Here is a 12,656-nt window from a genome sequence, read left to right as displayed (position 1 = left end):
ATTTTTGTTTATAGCGCAAAAAAATAAAAACCGCAGAGGTGATCAAATACCACCAAAGAAAGCTCTATTTGTGGAAAAAAAAGGACGCCAATTTTGTTTGGGAACCACGTCGCACGACCGCGCAATTGTTAGTTAAAGCGTCGCAGTGCCGAATCACAAAAAGAGGCAAGGTACTTTAGCTGCATAATGGTCCGGGTCTTAAGTGGTTAATAACCAGATCAATTTTCAGCTTTCGGTGCTCTCACATTTTGAATGGCAATTACTCAGTCATACAACACTGTACCCAAATTACATGTTTGTCCTTTTTTTCACACAAATAGTTTTCTTTTGGTGACATTTAGCCCTGGTTCACACTGGGTAACGATTTGAGATGCGATTTGACATGTCAAATCGCATCTCAAATCGGCGGCAATTGTCGGCAATGGCACTGTCCTAATCAGTGCGACGCCGCATCTGCGATTTCAAAAAGTAGTTCCTGTACTACTTTTTGCGATTTCGGGCCGCGATTTACATTAAATTGCGGGCGAAATCGCGGTAAAATCGCGCATTTTACCGCGATTTTGAATTCGCAGCAGTGTGAACCTAGGCTTAATCACAATTGGGTTTTTTATTTTTTGCGCTATAAAAGAAAAAAGACTGAAAAATCTGTAAAAAAATGAAATTTTCTTTGTTTCTGTTTTAAAATTGAGCAAATTAGTAATTTTTCTTCATAAATTTTGGCCAAAATGTATACTTCTACATATCTTTGGTAGAAATAAGTACAAATTGGTGGATATTATTTGGTCTTTGTGAAAGTTATAGAGTCCACAAGCTATGGTGCCAATCAGGGCTGTGGAGTCGGTAGATAAATGTTCCGACTCCGACTCCTCAGTTTTATGTACTTCCGACTCCGACTCCTCTGTATTAATATGCAAATGTATTTTATACATTCCTTGAGGGAAAGAAACACAACCTACCACAGGACTACTGGCTGGGAAGCCAACAGTCTACTGCAGGGGTCTCAAACTCAAATTACCTGAGGGCCACAAGACAAGTTTCCATATCCCATGGGGGGCCACATGCAAACTTTCAAACTTCAAAAACAGTACTGGTGTCAGCGAACGCATTATTAACCCTGACCACTACACTACACACTGACCACTCACCATCAGGGTACAGCACATCAGGGCACAGGGCACAGCACACATGAGTGCACAGCGCACATCAGGGTACAAAGCCCAGCACATCAGGGTACAGGGCACATCAGAGCACAGCACATAGGGGTACAGCACAACAGGCCACATCAGGGTGCACGGCACATTAGGGCAGGGCATATCAGGACAGGGCACATGGCACAGTGCAGGACATGGCACATCAGGGCACAGCACATCAGGACAGGGCACATGGCACATCAGGGTACATGGGCCACATCAGGGTACATGGGGCACAATCAGAGCACATCAGGGCACATGGGGCATATCAGGGCACATACAAGCACACCAGGGCACATGAGAGCATATCAGGGCACAATCAGGGAACATGGGGCACACCAGGGAACATGGGGCACATGAGAGCACATCAGGGCACAGCACATCAGGACAGGGCACATGGCACATCAGGACAGGGCACATGGCACATCAGGGTACAGGGCACATGAAACAGCACATCAGGGTACAAAGCCCAGCACATCAGGGTACCCCATGTACCGGGCTTTGTACCCTGATGTGCTGTTTCATGTGCCCTGTGCCCTGATGTGCCATGTGCCCTGATGTGCTGGGCTTTGTACCCTGATGTGCTGTTTCATGTGCCCTGTACCCTGATGTGCCATGTGCCCTGATGTGCTACTCCCCGGAAGCCCCCCTCTCTTCTCGTCCATCTCAGATGATGTCACAAGCAAATGGGGATGGACGAGAAGAGAGAAGGGGCCGCCGGGGAGTAGCAGTGTGACATGAGAGACAAGTGAACTTATGACAGACGCTTCCTGCGCTACTCTTCATGCACCTCGATCTACACTTCCGCGGGACACGCCCTGCCTGCGGGCCATTTAAAACCGGTCAGCGGGCCGCAAATGGCCCGCGGGCCGGTACTTTGAGACCCCTGGTCCACTGTATTGCACAGTTTAAGCAAAAGACAAACACAATGAAAACAAAGTTTTTTTATTCTAAAACATGATTTTCCTAGGAGAATCCCATAGTCATGTTTAAAGTTTAAGCTAACAATCGGAGTTTACAAGTTTTTATAGCCTTAGCTAAATGACAGCAGTTTTTCTAATGGTTTACAGCTTCAGTCTTGAACTATTGGCCCTCCATTCCCTTCACTTATACAAGTGTCTCACTCTCTAGTCCTGCAAAAAACATATTTATTTAATCCCTTATCAGTGAGAGGCTAGGTTACACATGGATGCTGCGTTCCCTGTAAAAGCAGAACACAACACTATGGAAAGTATAAGTATTGCCGCTCCTAATTGTGCGTTGCGTGCCATATAGTGAAGCACATGAAAAGCATGCTTCTTCACGGTCACTTAACGTGTTCGTTTTGCGGTTACGTGAGGCACTGCATGCATTGGTCTTTATTCTTACTAGGGTTGTCCCGATACCACTTTTTTAGGACCGAGTACAAGTACCGATACTTTTTTTCATGTAGTCGCCGATACCGAATACCGATACTTTTTTTAAATATCATGTGACAGTTTTCAAACCACAATACAGACTAAGGATATTTTCTTTAGAATTATGAAGAACTCTAACTCAAGACATTATAAAAGAATAAAAATGAGTAAAAATGAATAAAAATGTTTTATTTGCTTGTCACGCAGTAGTAAAAAACTCAAAGAATTTTCATAGAACATGTTGATAAATACAAAAAAAGTATTCTATTTAGGTATCGGGAGCATTTGCGCGAGTACGAGTACTCCCGCAAATACTCGGTATCGGTCCCGATACCGATACTAGTATCGGTATCTGGACAACTATAATTCTTACAGTAGAGAAGTCATTAATTATAACTTTTTGTGAATTGGGACATTTAAACTTGCTTTTTTTTTTTTTTATTCCAATCTAAATTTAGTAGGAGTCGGAGTCGGAGTCGGTGCATTGTTTGCCGACTCCGACTCCGACTCCAGGTACCCAAAATTTCCCCCGACTCCGACTCCGACTCCACAGCCCTGGTGCCAATATCTGAAAATTGATCACACCTGATGTACTGACGGCCTATGTCAGTTCTTGAGACCCTAACATGCCAGAAAAGTACAAATACCCCCCAAATGACCCCTTTTTGGAAAGAAGAAATTCCAAGGTATTTAGAAAGAGGCATGGTGAGTTTTTTGATGTTGTCATTTTTTCCCACAATTCTTTGCAAGATCAAGATTTTTTTTTTCTTGATTTTTTCTTTCACTAAATTGTCATATTAGCAGGTTATTTCTCATTCACAGCATATGCATACCACAAATTTCCCCCCCAAAATACATTCTGCTATTCCTCCTGAGTATGGCGATACCACATGTGTGAGACTTTTACACAGCGTGGCCACATACAGAGGCCCAACATGCAGGGAGCACCATCAGGCGTTCTGGAGCACCCAGGCCAATTCTGAGGCTGCATTCACACCTGAGCGTAGCGGTTTCGGTCCTTTTGTCGCGCATATTCACATGTATTCGCGCGTTTGCATACAGCGTTGTCCGACGTTTTTGAACTTCGTCGTTTTTTATTTTAGCCAATGGAAAAATGATCATCTCTTTCATCATTTGTTGCTATGTTTGTAGATTTTTTTTATCTTCTTCCTGGGTGAATGTTCTATTTCACAGAACAGATTAAAGCGTCAAAACGCCCATAGAAACGCTCGTTGTTGCGCTAGACGATTGAATCAAGCTTTTCCATTAGTTTCTATGGGAATACAAACGTTTAAAAATGCCCAAATCAGCCCGATTCGCGCTGATCTCTGCCCGACAGGAGCTATCTAGTTCCGGCTGACGTGACATCGTGATCCATAGGCGGAGAGAAGAGCGGCACGGGAATGAACAGTCAGTCAGCAGTAGGAAGGACTCCAGGATCCAGGAGGAAGCTGACCGCCTGGGATAAGGGAAGAGACCGGCGAGGAGGAGCCTACATACAGTACTTGGCAGCGGCACCAAACACTCGGTCCGTGCACACACACACAGCACATGCCATTCCCTCTGTCTGTGCCACCAGTGAGAATGGCAGTGCCGGCCGACTGTGTGAAATGTATGTACAGAATGTGCAGGAAACAGCTGAGGGGTAAAGAGGAGGGGGGGGGAGTCTCACCCATCTCTGTCACCCCCTCCCTCTCTGTCTTACCCCCCCTTCTGCCTCACCCCCCACCCCCTCCCTCTCTGTCTCACCCCCTCCATCTCTTGTCTCACCCTCTCCTCTGTCATCCCCCTTTCTGCCTCACCCCCTCCCCCTCTGTCTCACCCCTCCTTCTCTGTCTCACCCCCTTCTGCCTCACCCCCACCCCCTCCCTCTCTGTCTTACCCCCTCCATCTCTTGTCTCCCCCCTCCTTCTCTGTCACCCCCAACCCCTCCATCTCTGTCTCACCACCACCCCCCTTCATCTCTGTCTCACCCCCCTCTCTGCCACACCCCCACCCCTCCCTCTCTGTCTTACCCCCACCCCTCCCTCTCTGTCACACCTCCACCCTCTCCCTCTCTGTCTCACCCCCTCCCTCTCTGTCTTGCCCCCTCCATCTCTGTCTTACCCCCACCCGCTCCCTCTTTGTCACACCCCCCATCTCTGTCTCACCCCTATCTCTGTCTCACCCCACCCCCTCCATCTCTGTCTCACTCTCGCCCCTATCTCTGTCTCACCCCACCCCCTCCATCTCTGTCTCACCCCCTCCATCTCTGTCTCACCCTCGCCCCTATCTATGTCTCGCCTCGCCCCTATCTCTGTCACCCCCCACCCCCTCCCTCTCTGTCTTACCCCCCCTTCTGCCTCACCCCCCACCCCCTCCCTCTCTGTCTCACCCCCTCCATCTCTTGTCTCACCCTCTCCTTCTCTGTCATCCCCCCTTCTGCCTCACCCCCTCCCTCTCTGTCTCACCCCCACCCCCTCCCTCTCTGTCTTACCCCCTCCATCTCTTGTCTCCCCCCTCCTTCTCGGTCACCCCCCAACCCCTCCATCTCTGTCTCACCCCCACCCCCCTTCATCTCTGTCTCACCCCCCTCTCTGCCACACCCCACCCCTCCCTCTCTGTCTTACCCCCACCCCTCCCTCTCTGTCACACCCCCACCCTCTCTGTCACACCCCCACCCTCTCCCTCTCTGTCTTACCCCCTCCCTCTCTGTCTTGCCCCCTCCATCTCTGTCTCACCCCACCCCCTCCATCTGTCTCACCCCCACCCCCTCCATCTGTCTCACCTCCATCTCTGTCTCACCCCCTCCATCTCTGTCTCACCCCCACCCCCTCCATCTCTGTCTCACCCCCTCCATCTCTGTCTCACTCCCACCCCCTCCATCTCTGTCTCACCCCCACCCCCTCCATCTCTGTCTCACCCCCTCCATCTCTGTCTCACTCCCACCCCCTCCATCTCTGTCTCACTCCCACCCCCTCCATCTCTGTCACACCCCACCCCCTCCATCTCTGTCACACCCCACCCCCTCCATCTCTGTCACACCCCACCCCCTCCATCTCTGTTACACCCCACCCCCTCCATCTCTGTCCCACCCCCACCACCTTTCCCTCACCCCCTTTCTCTCATCCCCCTCTCTATCACCCCCACTTTCCTCTCTCTCTCCCCCCCCCCCTTCTGTCTCTAACCTTCCAGCCCCTCTTGCCCTTTTAGGGCAAATTCCCACTAAATCAGCATGAAATCAAAGAGCAGCCGGAGCAATTTGACACTCCAGCCACTCTGCATTGCAGGCTGCTAGGGGGGAAGTATGATTAACAGTTCAGTGCATCATACTTCCCCCTCTTTTTTTTGTACAAACTTTGTTTGAAGTGTATATAATGTACATTTTATTCTCCAAAATGTCAGGCAGCATATTGTTATTTCAGGTTCTCAAAGAAATGCATTACGTTTTTTCAGTGTATACAAAAAGTTGTAGGGGGCTGGCAACACTGTTTGGGGGAGGGAGGCGCTTCAGAGTCCAGTGCCTATAGGCTCCTGAGATGTGAATTCCGGTCCTGGAGAAAGAGAGGCGGGGACAAAGAAAAATGGAGAGAAAGAAAGAACAAGAAAGATGGATAGAGAGAGAAAGAACAAGAAAGATGGATAGAGAGAGAGAAAAAAAAGGGAAGAAAGGAGAACAGAGAGCAAACAGTAGGGTAAAAAATATTTGGAAAAAGTTATTGGGGGGGGGGGGGGGGGGAACACCATATTTTACCGCACCAGGTGACACCAACCCTAGTGACGCCACTGAGTGTGTTGACACAGCGTGTGAGGAAAGGACTGTTGATAAACGGCAAGTCTGTTTACATGTGATCAGCTGTTATTGGGCACAGCTGATCACATGGTAAAGGGCTGCTGTGATTGGCCCTTTACCCCAATCTGTGATCAGCTGTGTCCGAAGGGCATAGTAGCCACAAAGCGCTCCCAATGCACATTGTAGGGGCGGAGTTCTGGGAGGATGTCTATGGATGCCCTAGTACCACGCTATACCATGTTACTGTGGTGGTTAAAACAAATTTGTGGCTGCAATTAACTCGGAATCATGTTTTTTTCAGCCAGTGATTGGCTGTTCACTAAAAGTGATCTGGGCAACTGGACACCTTTTATGATATTTATTTTTGTATTGTTATTTTTGTTGTCTTCACTGTGCTTTCCTTTATTTTAGGTATTGTTTCCCCATCTGCTTTTCAGCTGTTTCCAGGTGTGATGGCAAATACTGCTTGTAAGGATGAAAGTAAAAGTTGCAAACGGAGAAGAATTATGGAGGTGAGTAGATTTATCCTTTTATTCAATTTTTTTTGCCCCAGTTAGATAAGTAAAGATTTTACAAACAAACTGTCCTTAGCTAACACACTTTACTAACTATGCCCTTTGTTACTGTGCCTTTAAAAGTTGCAACATACTGTCTGTTGCAGCTGCTAACAGTGACCTTAGTTAAAGAGGTGTTCCAGCCCCCAAAAAATATGTAAAAATCAGCAGCTTCAACTAGTACAGCTCCTGACTTTTAATATTAGGGCACTTACCTGTCCAGGGAGCCCGCAATGTCGGCACCCCAGCGGATGTTCGGATTGCCCCCATTCCTGGTAGGGGGAACCAGTCAGTGAAGCCTTTCACTACTGGTTCCTTACTGCACATGTGTGAAGCGCGCTGTGCTTTCCAATTGGCCCAGCGGCTGGGGAAGGAGGGGGGGGGGTCGAACTTCTGGGAGAACGGGCCGCAGCCCGTCTACGGAAGTGGGGAAGGGGACGTGTCTTAAACGGGTCCCTGTTCCCCCCCTTCTGCCTGAAAGGTGCCAAATGTGACACTGGAGGGGGGGGGGGGGAGGGGGGAGAAGCATATAAGTGGACGTTCCATTTTTGGGTGTAACTCTGATTTAAGGAAGTAGGGTATACCTCATATATTCTACAGCCCTGGCCATAAACACTATATTGTCAAAGGTATTGGGACACCTGCCTTTACACGCACATGAACTTTGATGGCATCCCAGTCTTAGTCCGTAGGGTTCAATATTGATTTGGCCCACCCTTAGCAGCTATACCAGCTTCAGCTCTTCTGGGAAGGCTGTCTACAAGGTTTAGGAGTGTGTCTATGGGAATGTTTGACCATTCTTCCAGAAGCGCATTTGTGAGGTCAGGCACTAATATTGGACAAGAAGGCCTGGCTCGCAGTCTCCACTCTAATTCATCCCAAAGGTGTTCTGTCGAGTTGAGGTCAGGACTCACCCCAAACTCGCTCATCCATGTCTTTATGGACCTTGCTTTGTGCACTGGTGCACAGTCATGTTGGAACAGGAAGGGGCCATCCCCAAACTGTTCCCACAATATTGGGAGCATGAAATTGTCCAAAATGTCTTGGTATACTGACGTCATAAGACTTCTTTCACAGTCAGACTGGCCAAATGTTAGAGGTAAAGCGCCGCTAGTTTTATACACCGCTCCCGCACCGCCCCAAAGATGCTGCTTGCGGGACTTTTTTTTTCCCATCCTGCAAGTGCACCACCCCAGTGTGAAAGCACTCAGGCTTTCACACTGGGGAGGCTTGAGAGGTTCTTTACATATTTTTAGCGCTAAAATGCCTGAAAAGCACCCTCAGGGTGAAAGGGGTCTTAGAGTTCCCTTCACTGGAACTAAGGGACCAAGCTCAACCCCTGAAAAACAACCCCACTCCATAATCCCCACCAAATGATTTGGACCAGTGCACAAAGCAAGGTCCATAAAGACATGGATGAGCGAGTTTGGGGTGGAAGAACTTGACTGGCCTTCAGAGTCCTGACCTCAACCCGATAGAACACCTTTGGAATGAATTACAGCGGAGACTTCTCATTCAACATCAGTTCCTGACCTCACAAATGCTCTTCTAGAAGAATGGTCAAACATTCCCATAGACCCTCCTAAACATTGTGAACAGCCTGCAAAGGGTGGACCAACTCAATATTGAACCCTACGGACTTAAACTAGGATGCCTTTAAAGTGCATGTAATGGCAGCAGTCTCAATACTTTTGGCAATTTAATGTATGCAGCTGCAGGGACCTGCTGATGTCATTTTGACAGCCGAGCTCCGAACCTGCACTGCAGGTCTGTTATTAGCAATTTCATCATTGATTAGCAGTAGAAATGAGCTCAGGAATGTTTGGACACAAATCCAAACCATCTATCCCGTCAGGAAGATGTCAAAGCAGACAGTCAGTCCTAAGCGATGGAGTCATTCCCCACCCCTCAGCCACACTAAAAGCCCTTCCACACTGGGGTGGGGTGGGGTGGCGTCGGCGGTAAAGCGGCGCTATTTCTAGCTGCGCTTTACCGTCAATTTTGCTGCGCTATTCGGCCGCTAGCAGGGCGCTTTTACCCCCGCAAACGAGAAAGAGGTTTTTCCGACTTCGTGCCAGTCTGTCTCTAGGCGCCGGAAGTAGCGCATCGCAGATCGGGCCTCCTGGTGGGACGGGAGGTGTGGCGGGAGGGGGGGATGTCCCCTCCTGCTCCTCCGGTATAACAGCCAAGCGGCTTTTAGCCGCTTCAGTTGTTATACCTGGAAAGCCGACCGCCTGAGTGGAGAAGACCCCCGGAGAGTGGAGAAGACCCCTTCGGATAGCGGAGAAGACCCCTCCGGATAGCGGAAGACGAAGCCCCCCCTGCTAAAAGAGCTAAAGAAGACGGGGGGCCTCCGTAGCAGACAAATAAATTATTTTAAAATCCCCTGTGTCGTGTGTTTATTAACTTTAACACTTTGCCTCCAGGTAAATGGGTAGGGGTACGCATGTATGTACCCCATATCCATTCACTTAGGGTAGGGGGCCGTTATCTGGGGGCCCCCTTATTTGAGGGGGCTCCCAGATTCTGATAAGCCCCCCGCCCGCAGACCCCGACAACCAACGGCCAGGGTTTTCGGGAAGAGGCCCTGTCCTTATCAACATGGGGACAGGGTGCTCTGGGGTGGGGGGGCCCCGCAGTGCGCCCCCCTGCCCCAGAGCACCCAACCCCCCCAATGTTGAGGGCATGCGGCCTGGTACGGCTCAGGAGGGGGGGGCCGCTCGCTCGTCCCCACTCCTTTCCTGGCCGGCCGAGTAGCGTGCTTTGGATACGGGTCTGGTATGAATTGTAGGGTGACCCCTACGCTGTTTTTTCGGCGTAGGGGGGTCTCCTTACAACCCATACCAGACCTAAGGGCCTGGTATGCTCCTGAGGGGGGAACCCAATGCCGGATTTATACCAAACGCTGCACACGTGTAGAATTGGCGGGAATCCAAGTCGGATCCCCGTCGCTTCTATGACGCGCTTGCTGGAATGTGCTTTTACTATTCCAGCGAGTGCGAGATGTCGGCACCCTGTCGCCGAGAATCAGCGCGATGCTGTCGTGCTAAAAACACATTCTCGGCGGCAGGCACTGTAGCTGTCTAGGGGGTTCTAGAGAGCGGTGCCATGAGAGGAATCAACCGGGAGCTTGCAACAGAAGAAGGAATGGCATGAGTCATGTAAACGTATTGATAACTAAACTATGGTCCTCTTTTTTACTAAGTAACTCAGTAATTATGTCATGTCTTTTATTTTATTTCAAACGCTGATAGATCCCAGACTCAGAAATGCTTCAGTATGCCTTGCCAACAAATCAGCCATCTTCTGATTTAGACATCTACCAAGGAGGAGACTTTGAGTTATTGAAAGGTTAGTATTTTAGATTAGCAATTACACAATGCGTGAATACATTTATTTGGTATTAAGCAGTTTTTTCTTTTTTTCTTTTAACAGATGTAAGCAATGAAATAAACCACCTTTTTTCAAACTATGCAAAGTCATTGAGGTAAACCTGCTTATTAAAGTCAGTATTTTATCAGCAGTGCCTTTCAAAATAAGTAGTAATATATATAAGGTTCCCTTTTAGTTTTTTACATTGGATAGAGTAAAGAATGGTTAAAAAAAAAATCCTGGCAGGGCTGCAATGCACAGTGCTCTTAATGCCCCCATGTCGGTGGTCACTGGTCAGAAGAGGCCTGTAATGCTACACAATGCTGGATGGCGGTCTCAAGTCTGAGGGGTGGCCTGTAATGCCCAGTGCCCTGGATGCAACTGCCAGTGGTCAGAGGAGGCCTGTGATAATGCACACACGGTGCTCTGGACGGACGGTGGTCCGAAGGGAGGCCTCAGGCCTGCTGTAATTGTAATGTACACTAGTACTACACACTTACATTCTGCTCTCTGCTCTGGACATCAGCGGTCGTCTCCCGAGTCGGAACTCGGGAGTGGGACAGTCTTGTCGGGAATCGGTAGGCCTGCCTGTAATACACAGTGCTGCTCTGGTCTCTGGCAGTGGAAGCAGGTGTAGCTCCGTAAAAAACGGAAGTTAATTCACGAGGGTAAACATCCCTGCCTCACATTTTCGTTCCGTTTTCAATTTTCCTCATAGGTTTCGTCAGTGGATGAAAATGTGCTGTACTTTTCATTTCGTTTTTCGTCACTGTAGTGCCGCTGACGGAAACATTGACAAAATTGACACGGCTTCAAATGAACCTGTACATGTGCTTTCTTGAGCAGGGGGACCTTGCGGGCGCTGCAGGATTTCAGTCCTTCACGGGGTAGTGTTTCACCAATTGTTTTCTTGGTCGCTATGGTCCCAGCTGCCTTGAGATCACTGACTTGATTCTCCTATGTAGTTCTAGGCTGATTCCTCACCGTTTTCATGATCATAGAAACTCTACGAAGTGAGCTCTTGCATGAAGCCCCAGACCGAGGGAGATTGTCATTTATTTAGTTTTTCTTCTATTTGCAAATAATCGCACCTACTGTTGTCATCCTCTTACCATGCTGCTTGATGATGGTCTTGTTGCCCATTCCAGCCTTATGTAGGTCTACAATTTTGTCCCCGACATCCTTGGACAGCTCTTTGGACTTGGCCATGGTGGAGAGATTGGAATCTGATTGCTTCTGTGGACAGGTGTCTTTTATACAGGTAAGCTGAGATTAGGAGCATTCCCTTTATGAGCGTGCTCCTAATCTCAGCTCGTTACCCGTATAGAAGACACCTGGAAGCCAGAAATGTTGCTGATTGATAGGGGATTAAATACTTATTTCACTTATTTCAAAATGAAAATCAATTTAACTTTTTTGAAATTCAGGATATTTTTTTGTTCTGTCTTTTCAGTGTTAAAATAAATCTACCATTAAAATTATGGCTAGTTCACATCACACATGTTCCAGTGATTTTTTTTTTCTGCTTCCAAAAAGTATAGAAAGTAGGTTACATGGTTTGCAATGGCATAGTTCACACCAGTGCTTGCAGTTCCAGATTTTTTTTAGAACTTGCTGCAATTTTCCTGCGCAGAACTGTACTGGAACGTGGTAAAATGCATAAAAATGCAGTGGGGGAAAAAATGGCAAAAAGAAGAAAAAAATCATCAGGAAACGCATTAAAAATGCACATTCAGGATACAGATCCGGAGGACGTTTTTGTGGTGTGAACTAGCTTTTGCTGTGATGTCAAACACAGTCACCCAACACCATGGCCTGAGCCCTCTCCAAGCCTAAGCACTGTCAAATAGTAGTATACTGCAAGGCAAGTACGCCTATACTTATATTTAAATTATATATATATATATATATAATTTAAATATAATATACACACACAATGGGGAAAATAATTATTTGATCTCCTGTGGATCTATCATTTTTATCATGCATCCCTTTAGACGTGATTTTCTATTGGGAGTATCTCACAAAATAATTTTTGTTGCAGGGGATGCCTGAACTATGACTGGTATCTTAGTGCAGACTTCTGGGAAAATTGGTGAGCCAATTTTTAGCGCGTTTCCTGATGCTTTTTTCTTCTTTTTGCCTGTTTCTTTTTCCCCCACTGTACTGGGGTCTGGTGCGTTTTTGATGCGTGTAGGTGTGTTTTTTATGCATTTTACCACGTTCCAGTACAGTTCTGTGCAGGAAAATTGCAGAAAGTTCTACATTGTTTTTCTGGAACACACTGGAACTGCAAGCACTGGTGAGAACTATGCCATTGCAAAACATGCAACTTACTTTCTATGCTTTTTGGAAGCGTTTGAGTTTTTTT

This window comes from Rana temporaria, chromosome 10, assembly GCF_905171775.1.
Source record: "Rana temporaria chromosome 10, aRanTem1.1, whole genome shotgun sequence".
Classification (NCBI taxonomy): Eukaryota; Metazoa; Chordata; class Amphibia; order Anura; family Ranidae; genus Rana; species Rana temporaria.
This window is presented reverse-complemented; position numbering follows the sequence as displayed.